The following is a 14,207-nucleotide window of genomic DNA, read 5'->3' as shown; positions in this document are numbered from 1 at the left end:
TTGGGAAACTGAGCTGAGCCAAGTCACTTGAAAAAGCAAGCAATAATGTCAGGCCTAAATGTGTGATTAGCCACTAAATAGTGGCTTAAGTGTGACAACAGAAGGAAAGAATGTTAGAAAATGTTCGCTGGACAGTCAGCCCCATATAAAGTGAGATTCAGCAACAGCTGTGGTGTCATTTTCATTCCGCAACATAGCAAAGTAAAGTATTTGTGAGGGACATAGATGTGTAGTTGTAGAGCAGTTTTCTTAATTTCACATAACTACCCCATCCATGCAAATCCTTGTAGAGGTCCCTAGACCTGGTGCAGTGAGATCACATGGAATCCTTCTGCTGCTCAGTTTATGCATTCCTCCATTCTTGCCATACCTTTCTCACAGCACGGTAAAACTTCATCCCACAGTAGCAATGCTTTGGATCATTCACGTGACCCCTATCCTCCGGTTAGGCAGACTACTGACTACTGCCACTACACCTAACCAAAACCTATAAATGGGCACTTTACCTTCTGCCAGGCCACCTGCTGCTACTGCGACTACAGCAAACCGAAACCTATAAATGGGCACTTTCACTCCTGCCAGGCCTACTGCTCCTACTGCTACCACAATGAGCCAAAACCTATGAATGGCATTTTCCCTCCCGCCAGGCCAACTTCTCCTACTGCCACTGCACAGAACCGAAAACTATTAATGGCACTTTCACTCCTGCTAGGCCAACTACTCCTGCTGCCACTACACAGAGCTAAAACATAGGAATGGCGCCACCACTCCCGCCAGGCCAACTGCCTCTACACAGAACTGAAACCTATAAATGGGCACTTCCCTGCCAGGCCCACAGCTCCCACAAAGAGCCAAAACCTATGAATGGCACTTTCACTCCTGCCCGACCAACTGTTCCTACTGCCACTACACAGAGCCAAAACCTATAAATGGCACTTTCACTCCCGCCAGGCTAACTGCTCCTGCTGCCACTACACAGAGCCGAAACCTATAAATGGGCACTTTCATTCCCGGCAGGCCAACTGCTCCTCATGCCACTACACATAACCGAAACCTATCAATGGTACTTTCACTCCTGCCGGGCCAACTGCTCCTACTGCCGCTACAAAGGACCGAAACCTATAAATGGGCACTTTCACTCCCGCCAGGCCAACTGCTCCTACACAGAACCGAAACCTATGAAGGACATTCCTGGCAGGCCTACTGCCACTGCACAGAACTGAAACCTATGAATGGGCCCTTTCACTCCCACCAGGCCAACTGCTCCTACTGCCACTACACAGAACCAAAACCTATAAATGGGCACTTCCCCTTCTTTTCGCCAGGCCAACTGCTCCTACTGCCACTACACAGAACTGAAACCTATGAATGGGAACTTCCCTCCTGACAGGCCAACTGCTCCTACTGCCACTACACAGAACTGAAACCTATGAATGGGAACTTCCCTCCTGCCAGGTCAACTGTTCCTACTGTTACTACAAAGAACTGAAACCTATAAATGGGCACTTTCACTCCCGCCAGGCCAACTGCTCCTACTGCCACTACGGAGAACCAAAACCTATTAATGGACACTTCCCTCCTGCCAGGCCGACTGCCACTACGAAGAACTGAAACCTATAACTGGGCACTTTCCCCCTCTCGCCAGGCCAACTGCTCCTACTGCCACTGAAACCTATAAATGGGCACTTCCCTCCCGCCAAGCCAACTGCTCCTACTGCCACTACACAGAACTGAAAGTTATATATGGGCACTCCCCTCCCGCCAGGACAACTGCTCCTACTGCCACTACGAAGAATCAAAACCTATAAATGGGCACTTCCCTCCTGCCAGGCCGACTGCCACTACTAAGAACTGAAACCTATAACTGGGCACTTCCCCCCCTCTCGCCAGGCCAACTGCTCCTACTGCCACTACTGAAACCTATAAATGGGCACTTCCCTCCTGCCAAGCCAACTGCTCCTACTGCCACTACACAGAACTGAAACCTATATATGGGCACTCCCCTCCCGCCAGCAAAACTGCTCCTACTGCCACTACACAGAACCGAAACCTATAAAATGGCCACTTTCACTCCCGCCAGGCCAACTGCCACTACACATAATCGCACCCTATGAATGGGCACTTTCCCTCCCGCCAGGCCAACTGTGTGCTACTGCCAATATACCAAACCGAAACCCATGAATTGGAACCTATTTCCAGTTAAACCGACTATTACTACTGCTACTGACAATACACCGAACCAAAACCAGGGAATCAATGGGCACTGGTTGCATTGCAAAAAGGTGAACAACATATATAAGGCTTGCTTGCACAAGGGTTACACTGCTGTAACCTTCAAAACATGGTGCTCAGTGACTTGCCCTTCTGCAGGCAGCTCTGCTAGATGCCTTACACATATGCAAAGGCAGCCACCTAAAAACAGCAGGTCAGGCCAACCACGGTCACATGACCCCACCTCCAATCACCAAAGCTTCTAGGCAGCATTCTCAGTGGCAAGCAGGTGAAAAGTGAAAGACATTGCATACCTAATAGGCCCAAGAAACCCCTAACACGGCTACCGATGAAGAGAAAATAAAGGAGAAGCAAGAAAAGATCGAAAGCCCAGAAGAAAATGCTTCGGGGAAGGGCAACAGGCGGGCCAGATGACGGGGCCACCCTTGGCCGTGAGCAAGGTCAACCGCCGCCCAACCTCGGTCCCTTGGGGAACGCCAGCGAGGACCGTCGTGCGGCACGCGATCGAGAGTACGCGAAACGGCGCAAGCGCAACCATGCCGTCACGGAAAGCGCCAGCTCCATGAAAGAGGCAAATTGTGAATATCGACGCGCAAAATCTTACCCTTCTGCCCCAAACTCGCGCCTCACGCACGGCTGACCGGCAAAACCCCACGCAGAAACATACACATAGACCAGGCACTATGAGCTGTGGACCAAACTGCAAGTCACCTCGTTGACCCCGTCTCGACTGCACAGCGCCTCCTTCAAAAAGAGGGGTATATGTGTGGCGAGCGTTTCTGCAGGGACCGCGCAGGCCTTCATCGCCGACTTGTTCCTCACTGTGTCAATTTGCGCACACAATGCCGTTCCCCTTGGAAGCATCTCCGACAGGACTCCGGAGTAAACGCTTTCCATGCATCACGAGATTGCGTGAGAGCCAGCGGCGATCTGAACAGCAAGGTCCAAGCCGCGATCACCTCGACACGAATGTGATGTGCTTCCCCTGCGAAAGGCCGAAATTAGGCAGCTAGCTGTTGCGACTACGGCCGATTGGTACGCAGAAGTTGCGCATTGATTTTCACAGCGTAGCTGCAGTAACACAGGCAACGGGTATGTGGAGGTACGATCTAATTCCTCAGTGGAGCCTTTCGCGCTATAACTTCGCCCCTCCCTGCAAAATGGTAGAGATGGGGAGTAACGCCCCCCCCCCCCCCCTTCGCCAGACCTTGAACCGGCTAAAGCGAAATCAGGTGGCAATTAAGTAAGTTCATGACCGCACCCATGAAGCGCCTCCAAGCACCAGGGTTACACCTGTGCACAATAACCGGCCAGCGTGACACACTTCGCGACCGAGAAGAAAAAAAAAAAAATTGCAGGAATTCAACTTCACTTAAAGCGGGGGCTTGGTTGTCACAGACGTATCATGTTGACCTGTACCATACAGCGTTTGTCTTTCTTATAGTGACTACGATTTGCACAATTGGTAGGCGCCTTTACAAAGGACGGACCCCCAGAGTTACCTCCGTATATCGTCTCTGAAAATATGAACCCCTGAAATTATCACTTACTCTTCCGTTAGAAGAGTAATAAGAGTCTCACAGTTCCCTTTGAACACTGCATGGTTTTGACGTCTATCAACATACTTTTGAAACCAGCTGTCGTCCCACTCGCTACTTTGGTGGCTCCACAACGGCTGGCCAATGTCCCGCGCTACATTTATTAAGCACAAAGACGCGCGCACGGGCAAGAAGCACAATGGTGAAGACTCTTGGGGCACCCGAAAACACATAGGGTGTTTTAAATAACGGCCTTTTCGGAGGAAGGAAAGTCGACATTGGGGCCGTGTTATTTTCGCATCCTGCAAGGACAAGAGAGATGACCGTTGGGGCTGGGTAGAAGCGAATCAGGGGGTCGAAAACCAAGAAGAAAAAAGGCTTGACATGCACTCCGTATACGTGGAGCCGGCGACAGCACCCTTCCCTTGGAGCCCTTCGTCGGGCGGTAATGAGCGCACCTAATCGACGAGCGCCCTTGCGTGGATAGGGGCACTTGCGAAACCCGCACGGCCGGCGCTCAGCGGCACAAGTACAGGGCCGACCACAATCGATGGCTGCAGCAATATTAAGCCCGGCAGGTGATGAAAGGCCTCACTTCTATTTTTTCCCTCTTCTCCACAGGATAGGCACTGCCCTTCGCCTACCTTGTCGTCCTTATTGAACTTCTTTTTCGCAGCTCCCCCTGGAAGATTAAAAAACGAAAGTGCACCATAACGCCAGAAAGTTGTGGCACATCCCCCTACTACCGCCCGCCACCTTGGAGACATTTTTTTTCCTCATCAACACGAATGTATTTATGCCGAAGTAGAGAACCTCCCTGCCATCTGAGGAAAGTGCCAAACGAGGAAAGTGAGGGAACGCGGGATGTTTCGTGGCAGCCAGTTGAGTTGCCCAGGCGTCCCACTCCGCACACATGGTCTCTGGGTGTCGGGGCCATTGCGAGCCTACATCCGCATAATCGCACAGACGCGGCACTATCCGAGATAGTTATCACAGTAAATGTAAGCATCACCGCCCAATCACACGTTCGCACAGCCGCGGCCTTATCGCCAGAGTTCGAGCAGCGCCATGTGTACCATGGCCATCATTCGCTTACTTTTCGTTCAATGGGTTTCCGTTTTTACCTCACGCACCCACCTCTTAGACCTCATCTTTCGACGAGATTTGTGGTAGTTTTAGCATTTTGATGTCATCGGCTACAATGCATCAAATAAAAGGGCACGTATATGGTTAATGTCGGTTAGTTGCCATAAAGGTATAAAAAACGGTGATCCCGAAGCACAGAGAAACTGTCCTCGACATTTTATTTTTCGAAAAACGACGAGACGACAGACGTGTTCGCTGCAGGGTTAACCGCACACGAACTATCTAACGCCATTCGGTAGTTACTGCATCCTTCCGGCTACTACTGGCAAACATTAAATCAACTTTGACGAAAACCGGGATAGTCGAGGGGACTTTTACAATCGATACAGCTTCGATAAGCTTAGTAAGCAAGCACAAGCGGGCCCGGCATCGTGACGCGTCGGCTGACGCACACGCTTGCGCTCCTCCGACGCCGATCGAGTCGCTGTTGCCGTAGCAACGAGGGCGCACACAAACAAGACACGGGCACGCGAGAGCCGCGGCCCAGCGACGCGTGGAAGAGCCCCGACCTTGAGCCGCTCTCCTCGCCGCAGGGATCATCCCTCCTCTTGAAGCCCCGCTCGTGAATAATCCCCGACTCAGCGGGGCTTCAACGATGAAGCCTCCTCGGGATGCAATATCAACAGCGATAACCACAGCAAAATGAACATCACTAACGCCATTCGATCGCTACTGCGTCCTTCCGGCGGCAAAAAAGAACATAAATATATAAAACAAAATAAACAAAATAAAGCACAAGCGGCAACATGGATGACAGCCAGACTGATTTGGCGACGTCAACAATGAATTGTACCTCTAGCAACACGCAGACGAATCGCGACCCTGCCCGCTTTGAACCACTTTCAAGGAACTCGCCCGTTCCTGCCCTTGTGTTAAAATATGTCACAGTAAGACATCAGCACGTCCGCACATTTTTAGTCACCACCCAGCTGCTGCCGCCCACAGCCACACGAGAACAAACCCCGGCCGATTCCTCTTGTTAACACCGACATTTTATCTGAAATCCATTTCTCCTGTCAGGGCACTGCAGCCCAATGCGTTACTCAACAGAGAGCCTCCTACTACCACTGCAGAGGTTCAGCCGTGCTACGACTAGGAATCGCCGATTCATAGCCTTAGAACACTTCTAATCGTGAGAGCAAGATCTGTCAGTATCCTTTCTATCCATCACCCAGTCAATTACTATTTGGCCCTCCACGATGGGCCACGTAAACTGTGCAGCGTGACTCCTTTCCTAGCAATGCTAAAACAGAGATAAAACGGCACTGCACTTAGACCGAATCTATTTTACCAGGCAGACGCGTCCGAATTCAGCCCAACAGACTAAGTACGGGGAAAAAAAAAAAGGTGAACACGTGGAAGAGGTTCACCGCTGATATGTTTCAAACTGATCTAAACTGACGTCGAAGTGCATGCTCGCATGTGTGGCAGCAGCATGTCATGAACACGCGGGGAGCATTTGGAACGGTGATTATGTGAGTCTGCAGCAGCCAACGAATGATCAGATGATGTCAGGAGGCAACTAGTCAAGTGACCCCTTCCGGTATTGCCTCGCGTGCCCATGAGGCGAGGTGCCTAATGACAGGGACACCAAATTTACTACAAGCGAGGCGGTGGGGAAAAAGATAAAACTCACAGCCTGTACTCTTTCATGGCTTGAGACATCACTGTGCACGCATCACATGAAGAAGGGTCGGGCGGCAGCAGACGATGCCCGAGGCTAAGGGACGGCCGAAGACGGAGGCGTGCGAGGTCGTCCCGCCGCCGCCGCTCATTGCAAACCCGTCATCACTCCTCTGGCGCACACACGCACCCGGAATAATCGCGGCCAGACCAGAAAGAAAACCGCCACCAGAGAGGGACGGGTCACGCACGTGAAGCACGCCGCGAACGGCGCTGCAGCACACGCGGTCTCTGCCGCCTGACTTCGCCGGTTTTCGACAGCGCGCGATGCTTGCCGGGACGACCGGCAAACATGGCGTCCCCGGTCGCGGTGGCGTTGCCGTCGCCAGTGACGTCTGGAACCCGTATCGATTATGGAGTGGGGCGGAGAGGACCTCCTCACGTGGATTATGGTTCTTTTTGAGCCAGGAGCGAACGAAGCCAATTCTTTTGTTCCAGTCGCCGCTAGTAAGGAAGAGGAGGGAAGGGGAAGAGACGTCAGGCGCCGTGGCGGCGGCGACGATTCGCCCGGATCGAATCGTGCAGACGCGGCGACAGCGGTGAGTCATCCTCGTGCGAGGTCAAGCGGTCGCCAAAACCGTTGGGCCACAGTCTCCGGGCGTCAATCGACACAGGACAGGAGCTGTTTGTCAAGCGCTCGGTGAAGGAATGTATTCGCAACGGCGTGAAGATAGTCAAACGTCCCAGAGTATGGCGCAAGACAAATGGGATACCGTTACCTTTACATATGGCGCAAAGCTGTACAATTTTGCGGTTGTACTGGGGCTGGTCTCTCGTGAAGATCGTCCCTAGACCCTTAAAAAGCGTCCCTGCTATGAAATGACACTCTTGGCATCCACACTGAAGTAGGGCAAGTGTGACCAAGCAGAAAGGGGCCATGAAGAAATCAACTAAGGCCAGAAAACGAGCACAAACAATCGGCGCTACGCCATTCGTCTGCGCAATGAAAACATTTTCTTCACTAGTACCAAAGATATAGGCTACCAAAAATGAGGCCTCTCCTTTCCCACTCAACACACACATGCCGACATTCAAGCAAAAAAAAATAAAAAAAAAACCTGCCACTGCCCCCCCCCCCCTTCCTCCCCCGCACCGCTTGCGTCACTTTACGCGCTCAGTGAGAGGGAGCACGCAAGTTGTCCACTTGATGTCAAGGGGGAGAGTCGAGAGCGGCCGCGAGGAGCAATTGATAATAATTATTAAACTTTTAGTGAACTTTTAAAGGGCCCATGAGAAACTATTTACTAAAACTAGAAAACTCGTACGAGCAAGAAAGACGTACCCCATCAATCCTTTCCGCAATGCAAAAAAAAAAAAAAAGAAGTACCCTTTATAAGCACCGCACTACTCATCTTCGATTGAAAATTATTATTCTGATTTTCCTCCCTCAACTTAGAGCAGGCCGGCGAACAGGAAAATAGAAAAGTGGCGACGGCGCCCCACCCCGCCCCGTCTGCACGGAGCGTCCAATGAGTGGGCACACCCAGCAAGCCCAGATGACGTTATCGTGGAAGGAGAGCGCGGGGAGATGTCGCCCTAATCGGCTGCGAGTGGTTGCCGAAAGCACATTTTAAAGATTATTTGTAAATTATAGGCTCCACACAAAGCTTTTAAACCTGACCCGAATACTCACAAGACCCCCTCTACGGAACAATTACCGCAGCTAGCGCTTCAGGGGCCCTTTAAACTTCACTAAAATGTTCCCAAGGAGAACCTATACAGATATGACCCATTAGATTATTAGCATAAAAGTTTTTTTCAAAGAACCAAGAGCCATGTCGACGGTCAGCCGGCAGAAAAAGGGCAAAAGCCGGTAACGTCATCCGGGAGGAGAGTGCTTTCAGCGCGTTACACGATCGACCGGAAATGCAGCGAGAGTAGGTGCGTGGTCTCTATACTAGCAAAGAAAATTTTGAATCAAAACCTTTCGGTCGACGCCTCGGCGCTCCTAGGCACCTAGCGCGACGAGCCACAGTCGCAAAGCAAACGCAGCGAGGCAGCTCTCCCTGTCAGGGAAGAGCGGCCAGCGCCTAGCGACCAGGAAAAGAAGCGGCCCCGTTCGGCTATGGTTCGGCGACCACGGAGACAACGGAAGCGTCGGAGCCGTCTTTGCGTAACAGGGGAGACAGCGGCAGCTCGGGCAGGAAGAGCGAACTAAGACGACGTGACCACCGCTGCTTCCTGGCCAGCTTATTTTCCTTCCAGGAACGTAGAGCGAGACCAGCGCGTGCCGCCAAACTCCTCCAATGGGGCCGGCACAGCCACGCGAGGGGACATAAGCAAAATGCGGGAGAAAGCGCTAAGTTTGGCCGCTCTAACCCCGTAACGCACTTTGCGTACGACGTATGTGTGACAACTGAGTCGCCGTTACCTGCGCAAACAAGACTAGATAATGGAAGGAGATACGATGAGGGGGACTCGGCACTACCCAGCGTCCTAAGCCAACAACGCCCCAGAAGTGGTGGCTCGACACTGCTCTTTCAATGCCCCTCAAGGAGAAAGATGGCCACAGAGAGTTGTCGATCCTCGATGACCTTGAAGGGAGAAAAGCAAGCGACAGACCGACACTGCTCCACTCACTATCGGCTATGCACCAAAACCTACCCAGCCGCATGACCACAGGTCGGTGGAATGAGTCCAATCACACATGCTCACATTCAGATCATGATCTGAGCCGTGAGTACGGGCTCAGATCACGACCTGGTTAATGACGATGTATGCGCTTTATTGTTTTTCCTCATTTGCCAGAAAGGAGCAAACAGGATTTACTGCCGCAACTAAAAGGGACGCTTAAGGGCTATAGCCTCTGGGCGACCGAAAAAGAGCACTTGTGGAACGTTTTCGTACGTGCATGCTTCCCAGGGTATTTTGTGCCTTTCGCACGCGGTGGACAGATGCCTGCATTTTCTAGCTTTTCTTCGTTTATTCCTGCTATGACATTAAACTTTGGATTGAGTTCGATAAAAAGGTATGGCTTAGCTGGCTAAACGCACCAGCAGGTCACACGACCTGTCGGGCAGCGGCGTAGACGAGACCGCGGGGCTTTCGGTGGCTGCAGCATGCCAGCGTCAATATATGCCACTGCAGTACAGCACAAAGAGTTCGCACAAACCCACTGTGTACAACGGCTTGCCGGCGGAATGCAAACCCTACAGAAAGCGATTTAAATTCATCCCCGTAAACCAAACAGCTTCAACCCCCCCCCCTTTTCCCTCTCTCTCTCTCACACACACACACACACACACACACAACGTAAGCCCTAAAGATAATTGCGGCGCCTCTTGGGCTAACGCAATCGCTCAGCTTAGTGAGTCCCATGTGTGTCTTGAGCCGAAGCGAGTGAGTTTGCCCACGTGAATCGTGAGTAGAGGTGAAGTGAGTCCTGAGTCGCAATGGTTGACCCTGGATGAGTCCGGAGTCGGGGTGAGTTTAGAGTCACACATTCTTTTGTTCACGAGTTTGGTGAGTCGGTGGCTTACCCGGTGGGAAACCACATACAGTGCGGTGGCTGGACAAGCCATGCACCGACGATTCCGCTGCATGCCCGTTTTTGTTTTTGTTCTTCATAACGGCTTCACCGCGATTCGGGCACCCTGACGCGACAAAGGCGGTTTAGCCACCGATAACTATAGGGGACCGGGTCGCACCAACATACCCACACCAAGGCCCTACGAATGGTTATACTTCGATGTAGTTCGACATACCCAGCAAAATGTAAACAATGCCTCAAAAAAAAAAAAAAAAGATTCGTGAAACCTACTAAGAGCTGTTCAGATCGCCTATCCCAATGTGTAGTATTTTTTCCTACGCCAAATTTATTTACTTACTAGAGAAGAATTAGCTAACTTTTTATCTATTGCCTTGAGGAGCAGAGTGTCCATTCCAAAGTTGTAGATATCACTTCGAAAACCGGCTAGCAGCGTTCGCTCCGACACGCTACGATGGACGTAGTTCCCGACCTTCAAAAAAGGCCGTCACGTGACCAGCTGCTACTTTCTATCACTCGTCAAGCGAGCACACACAGCTACACCGGAGAGAGCCTTGCAGAAAAAAAAAAAAAGATGATTTTGTTACCCAGGAAGTGTTTCGGGTCTCTGAAGTTGCGCCGCTGTCATGAGGAAGCGTTTTTTTTTTTTATTGCCCGCGTCAAGTAAATAATCAAGATATCTAATTAGCCTCCATTAATTAATTACGTTTCGCGAACAAAGAGAATACTGCAGGCTATAGGCCGGGCGACTTTGAACAGCTCTTAGCTGGCTTCCCTGGGCTAAAGGGCTCACTTGGTTAAAATTTATCTTCGATGGACACTGTACAAAACTTCTAAGCTAGAAGCAAGAAGAAAGTGTTCCACCCTCGCTAGTGAGACGCAGTGAAGTGCCGTTGAGCTGGCTCTCCCTTCGTGTAGACTACCTTGCTCCCTATCGAAGCCGCAGCTCCTTTGAAACTATACTGCTGCCTATATTCGTTGAGGGTTGAAGAGGTCCTAAAAAGCATCCCATCTTGTTATCGGAACGATGCAGATAGAATAACCGCCGAAGAAAAAAAACATACCTCCGATGTTTGCACAGCGTTCGGCATAGAGTCACGACAGGCAAGGGTCGCAGTTATAGAACTCTGTTAGTTTGGCTGCTTTGCTTAGCAGCGAGATTCGGCGTGGGAAACTACTACACGGCACCGAATGCCACCCTCAAGCGCAGGCCGCGTTCGCACCCTGAAATGGTTTGACTCTAGTAGCGCTGCTAGCAGCTGCCTAAATGGCACATATCTGAGTGCGAAAAGTGAGCGCCGGTAGGTGAAGCGCCACTTGCAGGGGCGCGGCGCGGGCGCAATTCGATATATCCAACGACTGTAGAAATTATAATTCGATGTACTGGGCAACTTACGTGCCTCACGCGGAATTTTCAAGGCTGTGATTAGCGCTAGTTTCAAACATCCAGGTTCGATATATTCGGGATCGATTGTATCGTGTTTTATTGCGATAGCAATACCACGCCAGGTTTCAGCCCGTCGCATCGTCCATGGAAGGGCTACGTTTGACCATGAACAGCCGAGAAGGAGAAGAAGAACAAAGAGAAAAAGAAGAACGCTCGGTCCCCGGCATCATATGCTTTCGCTCCACATTCGGTTCAGCAGCATTGAACCCATCTCAGTTATATGTGGGCTGGTAGCTTACGCTCTCGCGTCATACTCTGAAAGGATAAGCTTGAGTGTCTCCATTAATGTAGCGCCGTACACTGATAGGGCGTGATAGGGGAATAATGCAGCAGGCAAAAGAAGCTTCCACCGTTGGTATCGCCAATTAATTCACCTTAATTCATTTCGACAATGGGCCAACTAATGAAACCAAGGCTACCACATTCTAAAGTAGCAAAGCAGACACCAAAAGCAAGGAGTCACGGTTAGGTGATCTCTTGAGGATATTATGCATTCGTAAACGAATAAATTTTTTCTCTCGCACTGTGTCAGGTATGCAATCCTTGCTTCCCTTCGTTTCACTCGCTGCGCACGAAATTAGACGCTCTTTTCGGCAACGCTGTTATCGTTGTACTAATCGCAAGCTAACTCACTACAAGGGGACGCGCTTCATAGCTTTTGTGAGCGCCATTCAGATGACAGACGTGGGTCACTTGTTGCTGGGCGCTGCTGGCTGCTGCGGAGTTTCAATCTTTCCTTTCAACTCCCCTCTGCTCACAACAGTGATGCCAAATAACGGGTGGTCCTTGACAGTTTCAAATTTAGCGCAGTTCTGAGATCGAACCACTTCGTACCAAGTGACCTCGATGACGTCATATGTCAATTGATTAGTAGAAAATTTCGTTGCAGAGGAGCGTGGAACTTTCTGGGCAACGACAACATGAATGCTATCGCATCAACAAAGTTAAAGCGACGGCCACGCGGTGCCTTACGCGCCACGGCGTTCTGCTGCAGAGTTGCGCCAGTATTCATCGAATATGAAAACAATGCACGCGTTTCAGTGACCATACTTGATGTCAGAAACTAACAGCTAAGCAGAGTCATATATAGTTTCACACTAAAAGTAAACACTGTGCTGAGCACTTACTGGAGTTAACACACTAAACAATGTTCCACTGCTGTGTTCTGGACGTTGTTTTGCTTGTGACAACGACGCAGCTTTGCTACCATATTTCAGGCATTGTGTTCCACGACTTTCCCCATTGTCAAAGCAGTTAAGATGCCTTTTAGCTGGCAGTAGTTCGCAATGAATCTCTCAGATTGTGCCTGCCACAGGCTCCACGTGCAGCACCACCGTTCGCTTAGAAAAGTTCAACGGTTAACCATCGCCGCTACCGCTCAAGGGAAATTCTTAAATAATGCATCTGTGTGAGCCTGTCTCCGTGCTATGCGCCCAAAGGAGAGTTGTATATTCTGACCGCCGTGTATCGTAGAACTCAGAGCTTTCTCCTCCATTTTTTGTGCTTTACACAGCGTTGCGTGCGAGCTCTTCACATCTGGCCAGTTTACATGCAAGCTCGCGCTAGGTACCGTTGTAGGTAAATCAGCGATTACGTTGTTCAAGTGTTTGGTTAATGTCAGGGCAAAAAGGGCCGCAGCACGACACAGGACAATGGAGTGGCCTTTCTCTTGCGACGTACGTGGTAGGGTTGGTGACGTCGACGGTTTTTCGAAGCTTAACTGCAACGTTTCAGAAGTGTTCTAAAAAAAAGCATTAAGGGAAAATTTAGGAGCGACGTCGAGCAGTTAGTTACCTCTGTCGGATAATTTCTCGCCCCCTAAGATCACACTGCCACGGAGGCGGAGCAGGAAAAAAAAAAAAAGTTTTATTCGCAGGCTGCGTGCCATGGCTGCTCACGAGTAAGGACGGCTCATCCCACCAAAAAAACCGAATGCAGCCGAGGGTGCGTGAAGCAACACTTCGTAACGCATGCACTCAGCAACGGCCGAATCCGCACGGGCTTCGCCGGACTCGGTAGACGAAGAGCAGCCCACGCTCAAGTCTGCACGCACCAGCCGATGTAGCCCACATTTGCGTGCACTGCAGCAGAAGGCGCGGGTACGTACGATGCGGAAGTCAGAAGAAGCGTGCCGTGATGGAGGCGACCACGACTGTTCCACACGTAATGCGACATTTCGAAGAAGCAAACGCAAACAACCAAGACAAAGCGGGGACGAGAGGAAGACACACACACACACACACACACACACACACACACACACACACACACACACACACACACACACACACACACACACACACACACACACACACACACACACACACACACACACACACACACACACACACACACACACACACACACACACACACGCACACACACACACACTATAATACTCGGCGACAAATGTTGACGGCGACAACAGCAGCCTCATTTCGTTGTGGCTAAAAACTAATTATTTTACTGTTATCGCCACATATCGACGATTGAGGCATGCATCCTCTGCCCTTGTGGTTTGAGCGGCTTCAAGAATTCCGCATCCTGGTTGTTTCGCGCCGTTTCTACGAAATGAATTACCAACTCGGTCAAGCCTGTTTTATGCGAGAACACATTCGCGTTTGCTCGAATACGCGGAGAAAACTTGCACTTCCGCATCGGCGCCGACATCGCA

The 14,207-nt window shown here is 50.8% G+C and overlaps 1 protein-coding gene across 5 annotated transcripts in view; it reads right to left on the bottom strand.

Annotated features, from left to right (window-relative positions):
- Klc (kinesin light chain) overlaps window positions 1–14,207 on the bottom strand; it is a 129,352-nt gene that overhangs the window by 73,266 nt on the left and 41,879 nt on the right. The gene's annotated exons all lie outside the window — the stretch shown is intronic.

The sequence above is a fragment of the Amblyomma maculatum genome, chromosome 10, assembly GCF_055883805.1.
Source record: "Amblyomma maculatum isolate TAMU_Amacu chromosome 10, ASM5588380v1, whole genome shotgun sequence".
Taxonomy (NCBI): domain Eukaryota; kingdom Metazoa; phylum Arthropoda; class Arachnida; order Ixodida; family Ixodidae; genus Amblyomma; species Amblyomma maculatum.
Note: the sequence above shows the minus strand (reverse complement) of the source record. Positions and strands in the feature narration are given on the sequence as shown.